Here is an 11,366-nt window from a genome sequence, read left to right on the forward strand (position 1 = left end):
TCAAGTGATCTACCAGCTTCAGCCTCCCATAGTGCTGGGATGATTACAGGAGCAAGCCACCACACCCAGTCCACATCTTTGCTTTTAAGAAAATTAAAGGGAGGCCTAACTAGTAGATCATTAAAAATACTTTTTGATGATAGGTCACTATGTGATTTTTGGCATATCAGCGGGAGTTCAAATAATTGGGTGACATTGCTAAAACAAAACTCATTTCATCCCCAACCACCAACTTATATGAATAAGATTCCTTAGCACTTACATAAAAATAATTTAAAATAGGATTAAAACTGATGCTGAATCCCAACTCATTCTAGCAATAAAGAGCCATATGCAGATGCATCCATTGAAAAGCAAGACTCATTCTTCTCCTTAAAAGATACGTAATGTTAAATAATATGTCAAAATTTGTAATGTACTTGCCTTTTGATTAATTTGGTACCAATAAAAATTATAATCATAATGCACATCAGAAGATTTTTTTAAATAGTTAAGCCTTATATTCACTGAAAATTAAATTTTTATTTATATTTCAATTTATATACATATTTCTGTTTCAAAAAAGTATGATGTCATAAGGACTTTCAATCAAAATATATTAGGCTAAAATTTGGGAGAGAAAGTGAAACGGTGAGGAAGGAGGAATTTGTAACCATTAAAAAAGAACATGTTCATTTTTTTAGTGTAGATATGTAGGCATCAATTCCTCATGATAGTCACATTCCACTGGACACATTTAAAAATGTAGTATGAGTTTTAAATGTCAATATTTATGATACGCCAGGAATTAAATCATTTACAACTATTAAAAGTATAAAACTTTTAGATATTTGGAATTTAGATATAGAGATAACATTTTTAAGTGTTGGAAGGGTACCTAGTTTAGAAAAACTACATTAGGTCAGTAGTTATATGTTACTGAAGCAGGAAATTTCCCTGACCCCTTCGTGGACAGGAACTGGAGTGCACGGGCACTGGGATGGGGTGGGCCATGGGTGGTTTTGGGAAAGGCAACATTCGAGCAGGAAAATGGGAATGCATGTTCTCACTTTGGGCCATGGTTCCAGGCTTAAGGGTGGGGACCTCGCCAGAAACCTACCCTCTCCTGCCCAGAATTTCCTGCCTCCTGTCCCTATCATTAATAATATCTCCAAATGCCTGGGTCGTTGAATGGGCTGCCAAGGCTGCCAATGTGCAGGTCCCAGTCCAGGCAGAGTTTCAGACTGTGCACCTCTGAGGTGGAACAGATTCCTGAGACGGACACCAGGTAGCCCTCAGGGGGATTCTGGTGCCAGTAGTCCAAAGTCTACACTGGAAAATACACTCTTACCTAGGCTTTCTTTCTCCCCAGTTTTTGATAACATGGTGGTTCAGAGGTGTAGATTTATCTGTTTGTATGTAATAGTACATGCATATAGATAGTGATATAATCATTCTTATCTTATAACTTGAATTCTTAAATTTGTAGATAAAGTTGCCCAGTTTTATTACTTCCTTCCATATATTTCCTTCCAAAATCCACTTGAATTCTTAAATTTGTAGATAAAGTCGCCCAGTTTTATTACTTCCTTCCATATATTTCCTCTCAAAGTCCACACATGACAATAGCTTAACACCATGTAAGAAGCCAGGTAAACTGGAAAGGCCTCACAGAGGAAGTGCCAGAACTAGGTTGGAGCTCCAAACAATAATATGGGAGAACTGTATAAATCACTCGTGTCTCACACACACACACACACACACAATTTGCCATGCAATTCTGAGGTGAACTACCTGGAATCTGTGCAGATTTCACAGGTTAAGGGCACAATCTCCTACAAAACTGCTCTCACTTCAGACACCAGTTACAAGTTTGGGTACTCTCCAGGCCATGCACACTTCTGACCAGCTACAACTCCAAGAGTTCCCACAATCCCTCGTGTTTGATAATTTGCTAGAATGGTTCACAGAACCCAAGAAAACACTATACTTGCAAGCACAGTTTTGTTATAAAGAATACAACTGAGAAACAGCCAAATGAAGAGACTCATTCTTCTTCAAATGAAGAGAGGGCAAGGTCTGGGACGTCCCAAACTCGAAGCTTCTGTGTCTTGATGACATGTCATCCTTGTGGCACATAAAGGTGTGTCACTAACCAGGAATCTCCCTCAAGCTTCAGATATCTAGAGTTTTTATTAAAGCTTCATTATGTAAACATGATTGATTGAAGCCAGTCTCCAGCTCCCCTTCCCACCACTCCCCAGAGATCTGGCTGATATTATGTGGCTCAAGATCCCAGATTTCTTTTCTTTTTTTTTTTTTTTTTTTGACGGAGTCTCGCTCTGTCTCCCTGGCTGGAGAGCAGTGGTGCGATCTCGGCTCACTACAAGCTCCGCCTCCCGGGTTCCTGCCATTCTCCTGCCTCAGCCTCCCCAGTAGCTGGGACTACAGGCGCCCGCAACCACGCCCAGCTAATTTTTTGTAATTTTAGTAGAGACGGGGTTTCACCGTGGTCTCGATCTCCTGACCTTGTGATCCGCCCGCCTTGGCCTCCCAAAGTTCTGGGATTACAGGCGTGAGCCACCACGCCCGGCCAAGATCCCAGATTTCTAATCACATGTTTAGTCTTTCTGGGGTGACCAGCCCCATTCTGAGTTATTTCATTAGCATAAACTCAGGTGTAACCCAAGGGGCCCACCGTGAGTAAGGAAGACACTCCTTTCTAATTACTCAGAAACTTCTAAGGATTTAGAGGTTACCTCCCAGGAACCAGGGACAAAGAACAGCCAAGTTGTTTAATACACAATACTATTCTTAAAACCCTTTCGTTGTTTCTCATTACCTTTAGGATATATATCGACATGGTCCACAGGGCCCCACATGATCATTTTTCAGCCTTCTTTACCTGTCTCCTTTCCTCCTTGGCTCCCTGCTCAGAGGGAAGGAGCAAACAGATACGCTGGACTTCTGTTAGCTCCTCAAATACATTAGGCTCCTTCCTGTCAAACAGCCCTTTCCATATATTTTATCTTCCTGAAACAATCTCTACCCTCAATTTTTCTCAATAAATCCCCAAAATACTCAGATCTCAGCTCAAATATTACTTCCCCAAATCTCCTGACCTCATCTGAGTTCCCAGAATATTTCTCAGGTCTCTGTTCTTCCTGTTGTACGTTCTCATAAAATCTGTACTTCTCCTCACTGTTTACGCTTGTAAGTAAATGCTTAATTGTGTAATGAGTTGTTTCTTGCTTGTCTCCTCTGCTAGAACGGTAACTCAATAATCTCAGGTATTATCCAAGCCTAATACAATTCCTTGCATATAATACTTTTTCCAATAAACAATTATTAGATGAAAGGAAGAATGGAATCAATAACTGAGTAAATGCTGTTTTTAAGCATTCGTAAGGACCTCCATCTTTCCAATAGTGAAAACTCCTTAGATCTGTACTGTCTGTCTCAAAACTTTTAAAGATTTATATGTCGGAACTGTGTGACTTATTAACCCCAACATTATTGGCAAGTTAACTACAGCCTTCTTTTTGCAGTTCATCAGCCCCAGATTATAATCTTTCTCACTCCCCAGGGAGTAAAATCCCCTCATCCTGGAAGACAGATTAATTGCTTTATTTTCACTCTTTTTTTTTTCTCTTTCCCCCAGTGAATCAGGTTTCACCTTAAAGTCCATAACATAAAATTTAAGCCTGCTAGATACAATAGTCTGAAAGTCTAATGACAATAGACTACCAAAAAAAAAGATAATTGTTCTAACCCAACAACAAGTGACAGATGTGTAAAGGTTTCACTTCTCTAAATCCCCTTTACTCGTAATCTCAGTTGCTCTCAATCCTGGTTATATATTAGAGTTACCTGAGTGCTTAAAAAAAAATGCTGATACTCTGTTAAAGTAGATCTCTGTGTGATGGAACTCGGGCATTGGCCGAATTTGTTTTTGTTTTTGTTTTTTTTTTTTTAGACAGAGTCTCGCTTTGACACCAGACTGGAGTGCAGTGGCACAATCTCGCTCACTGCAACCTCCGCCTCCTGGGTTCAAGCGATTCCCCTGCCTCAGCCTCCCAACTAGCTGGCATTACAGGTGCACACCACCACACCCAGCTAATTTTTGTATTTTTAGTAGAGACAGGGTTTCACCATGTTGGCCAGGATGGTCTTGATCTCCTGACCTCGTGATCTGCCTGCTTCAGCCTCCCAAAGTGCTGGGATTACAGGCATGAGCCACCATGCCCAGCCAGGCATTGGTCTATTTTTAAAGGTACCAAGTGATTAAAAATGTGCCGTCAGTCATGACCACTGGGGTAGCTAAAGCATTAATCACAGTCATGGTTGGGTACATAAATTCATTCCCACCAGGAGCATATGTCGTGTCTCCTAATTTTCTACTTGCTTAACCCTGGTTAAAATGCAAATATATTATCTGTAAAGGGATAGTGGCTGTGCAGAAAGCCCTTGGGTGGCTGCCCAATTTAAAAAATTCCCTTCCCCAAAGATACCACTGATACTCTGGGTTGACTGCATCTGTATATTATAACCCTGTCCTGTTGGTCATACATAATTAACACAAAAGTGTACACAAATGGAGTCATTTCAACAACCTCTGTTTAGAACTTGTTGTTTACAACAAATTTAGAGCCTAGCCATACTGTTCTAGTAATGTTTTTTGTAACATTTACTGATTTCCTTGGCATAAATACACCATGACTAATTTCAAGCTGCTGAGATGGAGCAGAGATCCCTCTCAGGAGGCTGTGCCACCCTGGCACCACCACCCCTCGCAATGCCCACAAGCAGGGAAATAAACGAAAATCTTGAGTTCCTTCAAGGGAAATTTCAGGCAACCTCACTAACCAAGAGAAGTAAATGAGCAACTTGATAAGCAAGAAGGTAACAGTAACTTAAAACAATAGCCAAGGAAGTTAGAGTAATAAGATATTCTATTCCCTCCAGAAACTGCAACATCTTTTTTCTTCTTCTTCTCCTTTTTTTTTGAGCTTTACTCATTTTACTCTCATTTTATTTTTAATTTTTTTTTCATTTCAGTAGTTTTGGGCAACAGGTGGTCTTTAGTTACATGGACAAGTTGTTTAGTGGTGATTTCTGAGATATTGGTGCACCCATCACCCGAGCAGTCTACAGTGTACCCAATGTGTAGTCTTTTATCCCTCACCCCTTCCCACCCTTCCTCCAAAGTCCCCAAAGTTTATTATATCATTCTTATGCCTTTGTGTCCTCACAGCTTAGCTCCCGCTCACAAGTGAGAACATATTGAGAGGTAAAGCCAGTTGGTCTTCTGGGTCCCCTGGGGACTTGAACTTTTCTATCTAGCTAGAGGATTGTAAACACACCAATCAGTGCTCTGTGTCTAGCTGAAGGTTTGTAAACACACCAATCAATCAGCATTCTGTAAAAAAGGACCAATCAGCACTCTGTAAAATGGACCAATCAGTGCTCTGTAAAATGGGCCAATCAGCAGGATGTGGGCAGGGCCAAATAAGGGAATAAAAGCTTGCCACCCAAGCCAGCTGCTGCAACCAACTTGGGTCCTGTTCCATACCCTGGAAGCCTTGTTCTTTCGCGCTTCACAATAAATCTTGTTGCTGCTCTCTCTTTAGGTCTGCACTGCCTTTATGAGCTGTAACACTCACCACGAGGGTCTGCCACTTCATTCCTGAAGTCAGTGAGACCACGAACCCACCAGCAGGAAGAAACAACTCCAGATGCACCACCTTTAAGAGCTATAACACTGACTGTGAAGATCTGCGGCTTCACTCCTGAAGGCAGTGAGACCACGAATCCACTGGAAGGAAGAAACTCTGGACACATCTGAACATCTGAAGGAACAAACTCCGGACGCACCATCTTTAAGAGTTGTAACACTCACTGCAAAGTTCCACAGCTTCATCCTTGAAGTCAGCTAAACCAAAAACCCACCACAAGGAATACATTCTAGACAGAATATGATGTTTGATTTTTCATTCCTGAGTTACTTCACTTAGAATAATGGCCTCCAGTTTCATCCAGGTTGCTACAAATGCCATTATTTCATTCCTTTTCGTGGCTTAGTATTTCATGGTGTATGTGTATACCACATTTCCTTTAGCTACTCATTGGTTGATGGGCATTTAGGCTGGTTTCATATTTTTTCAACTGTGAATTGTGCTGCTATAAGCATGTGTGCAAGTGTCTTTTCCATATAATGACTTATTTTCTTCTGGATAGATACCCAGTAGTAGGATTGATGGATCAAATGGTTGATCTACTTTTAGTTCTTGAAGGAATCTCCACACTGTTTTTCAACTAGTTCCATAGGTTGTACTAGTTTACATTTGCACCAGCAGTGTAAAAGTGTTCTCTTTTCACCACCTTCATGGCAACATCTTTTATCTTTTGATTTTTTTGATACATGGCCATTCTTGAAAGAGTAAGGTGGTATCACATTGTGGTTTTGATTTGCATTTCTCTGATCATTAGTGACATTGAGCATTTTTTTAAATGTATTTGTTGGCCATCTGTACATCTTTTGAGAGTTGTCTATTCATGTTCTTTGCCCACTTTTTGATGAGATTATTTATATTTTCTTGCTGATTTGTTTGAGATTCTGGTTACTAGTTCTTTTTCTGATACACAGCATGCAAAAATTTTCTCCCACTCTGTGGGTTGTCTGTTTACTCTGCTGATTATTTCTTTTGCTGTGCAAATAATTAGGTCCCATCTATTTATTTTTGTTTTTGTTGCATTTGCTTTTGGGTTCTTGGACATTAATTCTTGCCTAAGCCAACGTCTAGAAGGATTTATTTTTTCCATTGTTATCTTCTAGAAATTTTATGGTTTCAGGTCTTAGGTTTAAGTCTTTGATCCACCTTGAGTTGAATTTTGTATAAGGCAAGGGATGAGGATCCAGTTTCATTCTATTACATTCCTTAATTGGCTTGCCAGTTAAAGATAACATCTTAATGTTACCAGCGCAGGAGGTCCAGGTTCTTGGCAGCTTTGGACAAATAATTGGACAAAACACACAAACAAAGCAAGGAAACAATGAAGCAACAAGAGCAGAGATTTTTGAAAATGAAAGTACACTCCACAGGGTAGGAGCAGGCTGGCACAAGCAGCTCTAACCCTGGTTACAGAATTTTCTGGGGTTTAAATACCTTCTCGAGGTTTCCCACCGGTTATTTTGTGTACACCCTGAGTAAATGTAGTGGCCTGCATGCAATCAGTCTGATTGTTTGCAGAAAGCGACCAATCAGTGGCTTAAGTGAAGTTACAAAGTTACACCGTATCCAAATGTCTTATTGGTTGCAAAAAGTGACTGATCAGAGGCGGAAGTGAAGTTACAAAGTTATACTCCTTTGCAAATGAAGACTTGGCCCATGACCAGCCTGACTGGTTGCAGGAAGGGACCAATCAGAGGTGTACTTTCAGTTTTTCATCTGCCATGCAGGAAAGAGGGGAGGTTGCAAAGAGAGTAACGCTTTTGTTAACTTGAGTGTAGAAAGTTGGGGTTTTCCTTTTGATTTAATTATAGGAATTCAGCGTAAATTGGCCTTAGGTTCCCTGCCTCATACCCTATTTTCCTGCCTCATTACCATATATCCCTGAGTTGTTTTTCAGAAACTCAGACACCCACCAGATGGATTCACTGGCACATAGACCTCAGGTAAGGGGGAACTGAGGACTAAACTCTGACGGCCATTCCTTGTTCTAAATTTCTTCTTGAGGGGTCTGAAAGGAGTCAAGCCCAAGAGCCAGAGTTAACATTCTTTTCTACTGACCCTAACTTTTTAAACCAAGCTTTTCTTTCTTAACTAATTGCAAGTCAGAAAATTTTTGAATCTACCTATGACCTATGAGCCCTCGCTTCAAGATAACCTACCTTTTTCTGCCAAACCATTGTATTATCTCCATGTACTGATTCATGATTTTGTTTACCCTTGCTTTTAAAAAGCTTTACTTGCAAGCCATCTAGGAGGTCAGATCTTAAGCCTGAACTGCCTAATTCTCCTTGCTTGGCGCCCTACAAATAAACACCCTTCTTTCTCCCACTGCAAACCTTGATGTGGATGTTTGGTCTCTCTGTGCTGGGTGAGGGGACCTCAGTTCAGTTCAATAACACTGCTAATCTAATATCATTCAGTGATATGATGACTTCCAACTCTTCAACAGTTGGTTCTCCCCAGTTGTTATGAGCGAGCTCCAGCACACCAGTCAAACTCAGTCACTTTAACGTCAGCTCTTCAGGTAAAATTCAAATATACTTACTGCTCTGTTTCCTGCATTTCCCAGGGCTGAGCAGTGTAACTCTATCTTAAATTCTCTGAGACAACCCCCACTGCCACCATCACCACCCATTTCCTTCCCAATAAGTTATTATTGTTATTTATTTATTTATCTATTTTTGCTTAAGCTAGTCACAACAAATTTTGATATGTGCAATTAAAAGAACCTAAAAATAATATGGTCACTTATTAATGAATTAACATTTTACTTTGAGGAAGTTTATCAGTTACTTGCCCAAGCAAGTAACTTACAAGTCCGGAGAGAAGTAGGAACATATTTTAGAAGGCAGGACTGGTTTCAGTTCCAATGGGTGATCACTGAGCAACCAGATGGTAGCTCCAGGGCACTGTGGTTTGTAGACAGACACTGAAGACAAGTGGAAGAAAAGAGAATGCTAAAAACAAACCTCATCTTCAGAATTCTGCCCAGCATGGCTTCTGGCACTCTCCACTTCCTTTGGCAAGAATTGTAAAAAAAAAAAAAAGAAAAGAAAAGAAAAAAAAGGGCTGTTGATCCAAATAATATGGAAGCTAGGGTTATTTTCAAGTGCTCATCATCTTAGATTCTTTAAAGAAGGTTAGGTATTGCCGCTTTGAGGAGCAGAGAAGAGTCAGGGATAACAAATTGGGTGAGAAAAATTATGTCTGATTCCTCTTCCCAGATACGTCAGGGTACTAAAGCATTGTGTTTTTCAAAGTTTTACAAAATTGTCTACAGAATGGTCTGTATGTTTAATATGATAAACTGTGTATATTACTGGGGAGAAAACCAAGTTTTAGTGATGATTATATTAATATATAATAAGAGTTAAACCGGGAATAGAGGCCGGGCGCGGTGGCTCAAGCCTGTAATCCCAGCACTTTGGGAGGCCGAGACGGGCGGATCACGAGGTCAGGAGATCGAGACCATCCTGGCTAACACGGTGAAACCCCGTCTCTACTAAAAAATACAAAAAGCTAGCCGGGCGAGGTGGCTGGCGCCTGTAGTCCCAGCTACTCGGGAGGCTGAGGCAGGAGAATGGCGGGAACCCGGGAGGCGGAGCTTGCAGTGAGCTGAGATCCGGCCACTGCACTCCAGCCCGGGCGACAGAGCGAGACTCCGTCTCAAAAAAAAAAAAAAAAAACCGGGAATAGAAAAATTGATTTAAAAAATAAGAATATCGGTATAAAATTACAATCATTTATTCAAACTTCTCATTATTTGGGCTTAATTATGTTGCAACTTTTTTTTTTTTGAGACACAGTCTCCCACTGTCACCCAGGCTAGAGTGCAGTGGCACAATCTCGGCCCACTGTAACCTCCACCTTCCAGGTTCAAGTGATTCTCATGCTTCACCCTCCTGAGTAGCTGGGATGGGATTACAGGTGCATGCCAACATGGCCGGCTAATTTTTGTATTTTTAGTAGAGACGAGGTTTCACCGTATTGGCTAGGCTGGTGTTGAACTCCTGGCCTCAAGTGATCTGCCCACCTTGGTCTTGCAAAGTGCCGTGATTATAGGTGAGAGCCACAGTGCCTGGCTGCAGCTTATTAATTATATGCATATCAGTAAATATTTTACATATAAAATTGGTTCGTTTATTTGACTAATTTATCTTTATATTAATTAGTCTGAATAATTTAAGTTATATTTGCCTATTCAGACTTTTAAAAATTGTCAGAAGTACTGCTCATATTCTGCGACTTCCTGTATGATCTTGAGGTAATCACTCACTCCTTCTGGTCCTCTATTCCCTCCACAGAAAATGACAATTAGATTAGATATCTCTAAGACCTAGTCTAGCTCTAACAGTCTGTGAATCTATACACACCTTCACATGCAAAGTTTTGTATATGTTCTGAGAAAGGGAGAGAAATTATACAATGACATGATTTTAAACCTTTGGATTTTTTTTTGAAGGTCTTATATGAAAAAAATGTTCTTGGTAGTACTAGTCCAGCATACAATCAGGGCATAATTCAATCCCTAGAGGAAACAGTTATTGATAAATATTAGAGGATAAAATAGTAAGGTAATAGAAGGATCACCCACAGATGTGTGTAACAGTGTCCTAATTCAGTTGTAAAAAACAGAACCCAAGGGAGATCTCCAGGAGCCTTGTAGGTCCTTCAAGTTGCCCCATGATTGTAATGTATTTTCCTAGTTTAGTAGTTCTTAAATGTCAGTGTTTTTAGAATCAACTGGGGAACTTAGTATAAACAGAGGCCCATGATCTATCCTACCCACCAACCTGGTCCTCTGTATTGCTTTAATTGATGGTAATACACATCAAAGTTTGAGAGCCACTGCACTGGTCTATTTAGTCTTTCATTCTTTCTGACCAGTAGGTCTGAAAGTTTTCTGCACGTTAGAATCAACTGGGAAGCTTTAAAAAAAAAAGTAATCCTGATTCCCTGGCCCACATTCCATAACAATTGAATCAGAAACTCTAGAAAAGAAAGCCAGGTATTAGTACTTTTTGTACGTGCTGAGGGGATTTCAATGTTCTGCCAAGTTTGAAAACTAGTGTTTTCTACCACCGGTGCTTCTTAAATTTGCATATGAATTTCCTGACAATCTTGTTAATATGCAGAGTCCAGTAGGTCTGAGATAGGACATGAGTTCCTGCATTTCTAATAAGCACCCAGGACATGCTGTTGCTGCTGGTTTAGGGATCACATATGAGCATTAAAGTCCTGAAAAACAATTTTATATCTCTTTCCCAACCCCCCTCCCAGCATTTTCTCCCCCATCCATTCAACCAAAACATGCAAAAAAGTATAAACTCAGAAATGGAGAAGCCGTGGTAAAAAAATGAATGATATCTCTGAAGAGTGCTGCTGATGATGTAAAGAAATTTAAAACTGGAACAAATTGTGAACTGAAGGTTCTGTTTGGATGCTGTAATCAATTGGTCATTGGGATGGCATAAAAGAGTGTCCAGGAAAATGCCATTTAAAAGTTGAGTACAGGGCCAGGTGTGGTGGCTCACGCCTGTAATCCTAGCACTTTGGTAGGCCGAGGTGGATGAATTGCCTGGGCTCAGGAGTTCGAGACCAGCCTTGCCAACATGGTGAAACCCCATCTCTACTAAAATACAAAAAAAAAAAAAA

This window comes from Colobus angolensis, unplaced genomic scaffold (assembly GCF_000951035.1).
Source record: "Colobus angolensis palliatus isolate OR3802 unplaced genomic scaffold, Cang.pa_1.0 Scaffold23, whole genome shotgun sequence".
NCBI lineage: Eukaryota > Metazoa > Chordata > Mammalia > Primates > Cercopithecidae > Colobus > Colobus angolensis.